At 43.6% G+C, this 6,467-nt stretch overlaps 1 long non-coding RNA gene across 1 annotated transcript; it reads left to right on the forward strand.

Moving 5' to 3' along the window:
• Window positions 1-304: 304 nt before the first annotated feature.
• On the forward strand, window positions 305-5,027 carry LOC102549024 (uncharacterized). The gene is made up of 3 exons (XR_353723.3): window positions 305-561; window positions 2,491-2,758; window positions 3,134-5,027. It is a non-coding gene; the product is annotated as an uncharacterized LOC102549024 (long non-coding RNA).
• Window positions 5,028-6,467: the final 1,440 nt, after the last annotated feature.

Consider the following 6,467-nt stretch of genomic DNA (forward strand, 5'->3'; position numbering starts at 1 on the left):
GCTGGGAGCTGTAGTTCTTGGGAAATAACAAGCCACATGTTTTCACTCCTCTAAACAAATGTGTACCAGATGATTGAATGTAAGCAAAAGGCACATAGGCAGAAAATAGGTCAGAAGGTACGCTTGCCTCTGATTGGACCTGATGGAAAAGGTAGTAAATTGTGGGGTTTCCCTCTATAAGATATAGTATGTGCTTTAAAAAAAATCAATCCATGCTAAACCAGCAGAGTACCAGCAACAGCGATCTCATCCACGCCCCATAGTTCCTGGGGCCAGCTGCTGCCAAGCCACTCCTATCTTCCCAGGCTGTCCACTCCCTGGGGCTGACCTGCAGAAAGCCAGCTACTGCTCACTCAGATCCTCTTAGCCCCATAAAATGGAAACACCAGAGACTTGTAATATACCAGCCAGATTTATAACAGTAAAGCTCCAACCCTAAAGTGCACAAAGCTCAATTGATATAAGTTCGAGCTGCTCACCTAGATTGGGCAAACGTACCCTACCTTACTCTGTATCTCCCGTCTATGATGTCCCTGGCTACTTGTGGCTTCTCCAGACCAGGTAGGTCAGTTCCATCATCTTCTCCTTCTGGTTCCATCTTGTCTCGCTCATCCTCCATCTCGTCTCTCCCCCCATATCCCTCCGTCTCTTCTTCCTCTTTCCCCTCTCTAGAACCTTCGACTCTGCCTTTCCCTTTCACTGCCCAATCACAGGCTTTAGCCTTTATTTTAAAAATGGGGAGAAGGTTCATGTGAAGTCACCTCAATTTGTGGTTCACTCTTAACTGTGGCAGCCCTTCTGGGGGAAGCAGGACTAACATCAAAATACAGACGGCTCCAGGATAATCATAATAAGCCACAATAAGCCTCTGCAAAACAGAACCATTCCCTGGGAATCCAGGGATAGACCTCCTGGCCAGTATTTAATTAAAAGCATGCTTCACATTTGGCTCAAAATTGTGGGACTGTTTTGTTTTGCTCCTTGTAAATCTAAGGATTAACAGAAGCAACCTGGTTCCCGATGGCTGCCGCTGCTCCAGGTGCAGCCTCACCATCGTGGATACTCTAACCCGAGATCAGTCTGTTTACCTTGCCAGACTTTTGCTGTTTCTGAGATCCAAAGGGACTGGAAGTTTTGACAATGGCCGATTGTTATGTCTTCAGTTTTGAAGGGGGCTGAAATGTAGATGACAGGCATTTCCTGAGTGACCAACACGTCTGTAGGACAAAGCAGAGGGGAACAGACATGGAATACGGGCAGAAAAACACCAGTCTTCCACAGTACATTTTGTTACCCTATGAGTGCAAGTAAGCAGCCAGTCGTTGTTGCTTTTAGAAAAATCAATTTCCAAGTGCCTGTTTCAAAATGAAAATATTTTCTTTCTTTTTTTTTAAAAAAATCTGATTGTTTTGGGTCTGGCATTCTCAGCGTGAATCAACACTACTGTATTTGAACTGATTTGATAAATTTTTTGGACACCTAAAATTCAAGTGTCTCAACCTCCTGAAAATATTTTTGTCTTAGAGTCACTATTACTGTTAAAACACCACAGCCAACAGCAAGATGGGGAGGAATGGGTTTATTTTGATTAGACCTCACTGTTCATCGTCTAAGGAAGTCAGGACAGAAACTCGAGCAGGGCAGGAACCTGGAGGCAGGAGCTGATGAAGAGGTCATGGAGGGGTGCTGCTTACTGGCTTACTCTTCATGGCTTACTCAGCCTGCTTTCTTAAGAACCCAGGACTGTCAGCCAGGGAATCACAACACCCATGGGGATGGAGGGCATCCATCACTAATTAAGAAAATGCCCTACAAGCTTAGCTACAGCCCAATCTTATGCAAGCATTTTCTTCTTTTATGTCCATAATTTAATTTTATTCACATTACATCCTAGTTGAATCCCTCTCCTTCCTTAATTCCCAGTCCTGCCTTTACAAGTCCCCCCTCCCCCGTTACCCATTCCCCTTCTTCTTGGGGAGGGGTGAACTTCCCTTGGGTACCACCCCACATTGGGACATCTGGTCCCAGCAGGACGAAGCACCTCCTCTCCCACTGAGACCTAATCAGGTAGTCCAGGTAGGAAAAGGGAATCCAATGCAAGGCAACAGAGTCTGAGACAACCTGTGCTCCACTGTGTGGGGATCCAAGCATCTGAAGGCCAAGCTGCACATCTGCTACAAAGGGGAGGGGCTTAGGTACAGCCCATGCGTGCTCTTTGGTTGGTGGTGGTTCAGTCTCTGTGAGACCCCAGGGTCCCAGGTTAGTCAACCCCGTTGGCATTTTCTTAATCTAGGCTCCCTTCTCTCAGATGACATTAGCTTTTAACAAGTTGACAACATAAACTATCCAGCACAATTTTCAAGAGGAAAATGGAGACATTTTCTAAAATTCAGTATCTGTCTCTTAATGCGGGAAAACACTCACATGCAGAAGAACACTGTTACCTGAAACAGCCATTGACCAGATCTTGCTCTGGTTCCCCTTTTCCAGGTCTTGTGATCTCTGTCAAGGGAACTTAGAGGAGACACAAACAGTGTAGTGCAGAGGATGGGCAGAGAATAGAACATCAACGAAGGACAGGAGTGGCCAGAGGAACCACTGTACCAACCTGCTACTCGGGCTGGCTTTCAATGAACTCCAAAGCGTTCCTGCTCAAGTGACTGGAAGGCCGGTGCGGACTGACTCAGTGGTGTGGTGCAATGACAAATGAAGCATCCTTCCACTAACCTCAGACTACCATGCTTCTCCCAGGGCAGAGGTGACTGAGAGCATTCTATACAACATTTATTTAAAAACCCATGCGTGCCTGAGCAACCGTGCCCATGCACACACACACACACACACACACACACACACACACACACACACACACACACACATATTCCTGTATGCATTTTTATGTTAAAATTTACCAGTCTAATATTGATTATGAAGTTTTTACTATTATCTACATATTTTCTATTTTGTTGTTGTAGATTATAGATGCTATTAATTTTTGAGTTAGCATAAAAGCAATACTAAGATGGCATATCGATGCATGTTATTATGTGCTTTGTTCTCATTTATTCCTGTCTAACACATATGTTTCTTATTAAATATTTTTGGGTTTTTTTTAATATTTATTTATTTTCAGGTACACCGCTATTTTGCCTGCGTGCATGTCCATGCACCACACGCATGTGGTGCCCATGGAGGCTAGAACAACATTGGATACCCTGGGACTAGAGTTGCAGAGGATTTCGAGCTGCCATGTGGGCTCTGGGGACTGATTCCGGGGTCTCTCAAGAAGCGGTAGTGCTCTTAACCGCAGAGTCACCTCTCTAGCACCTATTTTTATTAACTCTTCAACAACTCCGATATGTTTTGCTCACATCCCCCCCTTTCCCATCTCCTCCCAGACCCACCCATTCACCATTTCATACCCACCTGCTTCATTCTCTTTTTAAACCCAGTAAGTCCTATTAGTCTGGCCTACGTATCCCTGGGTGTATGACCATCTACTGAGTCATGTTGGGCCCACAATGAAGCACACATTCAAAGAAAGCTGACCTTGTCTTTTGCAGCTGTCAATTACTGAGAATCCCGCCACTAGTGGGCGAGACTTCCTGTCTACCTTCCCCTCCAGGTTGTTATAACCTCTGTGAGCTCATGTGCCAACTGCTTTGTTGTGTTCCTAACACGATCCGCTGTGTCTGTTTGCTGCAGTCTTTCCCAATGATGTATGTATGTACGACCTTGCGCGGAGACAGGTTTGAGGATGAAGGAACTGCAGAGATGGCTAGGTTGATAATGTGCTTGTTGTGACAGCGTGGTGACCTGAGTTTGTATCCCCAGACCCCAAAGCTGGGTGTTTACACAATATAGCTGTGTAAACTCAGGGCGAAGGTTGGGGGAAGACAGGCTGGTCCCCGGAGCTCACTTAGTCTGGATTGATGAGTTCTTGGTTCAGGGAGAGGTCTTTCTTCCAAACTTAAGGTGGAAAGTGAACAAATATGACAGCAGGTATGAGCTGTGGCCTTCACACATGCACTTGCACTTCTTAAGAAAACCGAGGAGGATCTGAGAGATCGCTCAGTAGTTTAGAGCACTAGATGTTCTTCCAGAACATCCGGCACCCACATGGCAGCTCATAAACATCTCCAATTTCAGACAATCAAATGCCCTCTTTAGGCCTTGGCTGGTACTGCATGCACATGGTATACATACATACATACATACATACATACATACATACATGTAGGCAAAGCATCCATACATATAAAATAATAAAAAAAGAGTAATTTTCTTTAGCAGCTGACCAGTATACCTTTATTTTAAAAATTACTTTTTTTATTTTGCATATGAGTGTTTTGCCTGAATGCATGCCTATGTGTCATGTGTGGGCGGTACCTATGAAGATTATATACTTATATATTAAATATAAGATACTAGATGATGATAGATGATATATATGTGGCATTTAAATATGCCACATATTTAAAGTACTCAATAATTTTATTCTTGTTATTCTTGACCATCCGTTCACTGTTTTAGTTATTTTATTCTTGACCATCCAGTCCCTGTTTTAGTTGTTGTTTTTCTTGTGTCTAAATAAAGTTTAATAGCAAATGATGAATGAATACAGTCTGAATATTAGTTAATATTTTTATTTATGTTGAATAAGACAAGTGAAACAAAAAACACGTAGGTCAGAAAGACGTTTATCTGTGACTTCTTCTTCAAACTGAATGCTGACTTTACTACATTGGAAGGATGTTCCTTCATTTTAGAGCTACTCACAATACATTGCTGTGACTTTAATATAACTTATGTTCAACAATAGGTGGGTTAGTATTAAGGAGCTTACGGCTTCGGTGTAGTGGGGATGAAGTAAAGTGGGGTAGGTTTAAATTCATGTTTTTGGACTACATAGAGACAACTCCTTTCTCCATTTTACGGTTATTAAAGTTATTGACAAGGAGCAGCAGCTTAATGAGGAAAAGGAGTTGTGAAAAGCGAATGCTGTGTGTGCTTAGAGAAGAAAGAAAGCAGCAGACCCCGGGCCCGCGGTGGCGTTCAGAGCTGAGGGCAAATGGTCTACTGTAAAAAGATGGAGATTAGAGGTTAAGTGAACAGAACACACAGTTTTCCTGCCAGGCATGCTACTTAAACTAGAGACAGAAAGTAGAATCACTCGTTGAACTGTTCACATTTAACTTGGTAGATAAAGCACAATGAATAGTAGGAGAAGCAGTTCATGCCTATAGATATACAGGTTTTCCCGTTAAACAAAGTGGCTATCCTCAAAGTTTAAAGAATTAAAGAGGCATCAAAAACTACCAGTGTTAGACAGAGACGACTGGAAAGTACCTTAATATTACAATAAAAACGCCAAGCGAGACAAGGCACGAGACCACTGAAAGATAAAAGTTTTAAAGTTGCCCCCCTAGACACAAAGTTTAGAGCAGGGAAAAAAAAAAAAAACAGGTTAGGCCCCAGAATTGTATGTTCCAAGAAGCCTCTCCTAGGGCTATAGAATGGATAATTACATTGACCAGCTCAACAGCTTTCTCCCAGAAACTAGCTGACCATAAATCTTAGAGAACAATTTTGAGAAGCAGGAAACAACGTCTCCTAAGAACTAGCGGACCATGAAGTTAAACAATCTGAGAAGTAAGAGACAGCTTCTCCTAGGAAACAATCTTGGGGGACAGAGTTCTTCCTTGTGATTTTTCACTGTTATTCTATGACGCCATCCCTGCCCCCTCAGGTTGTGGTTTCTCCCTTTAAAAACCTCTTCTGCCAGCCTCTCGGGGTCGAACTCCACTGCCCCTGCGTGGGATACGAGTCTCGACCCCAGTGCACTGGTTGCTATCGATAAACCTCGTGTGATTACAACAAGGACGGTCTTGTGTGAGTTCTTGGGGGGTTGCGTCATCCCGAGACTTGAGTGAGGGTCTCCCCACTCCGGGGGTCTTTCAACCACAAAGGTTAAAAGCAAGGTGATAGAGAATACTACACAGGAATAACCCAGCCATTTTTCAACGCCATTCCTCAGACAAATGAACACCAAGAAACTCTGTTAAGAAATGCTATTGGGGGTGGGGGAGTAGGGTGCCTGGTATACCTGTACATTTTTACTGAGTTCAGAATTGGGACTTGGAGGCTAACGTCTTCAACAATTCAACAGTACTTATTGTCATAAAGAACGAGTTTCACAAATGAAAATATCCCATTGGTAGGTGAAGGGCGGCAATCGAGACTATTCCAGAGGCCTCGTGTTCTTCACCCACAGAATAAGAAGAGGGTCGCATGAAGGTCCTCTAAAGGTAGCCTCAGTCACTGAGAGTTTAAGATGCGGGCGTGTTAAGAGCTAGAAAGGCTACCTCCAGACTTTCAAACGCAAGACATTAGAGAAATACTCATATGGACTAAGTGTGAGCTTCCGGGCACCCGTAGTCTAGTGGACAGAGCACCGGAAGTGGCTT

Source organism: Rattus norvegicus, chromosome 4 (assembly GCF_036323735.1).
Source record: "Rattus norvegicus strain BN/NHsdMcwi chromosome 4, GRCr8, whole genome shotgun sequence".
NCBI lineage: Eukaryota > Metazoa > Chordata > Mammalia > Rodentia > Muridae > Rattus > Rattus norvegicus.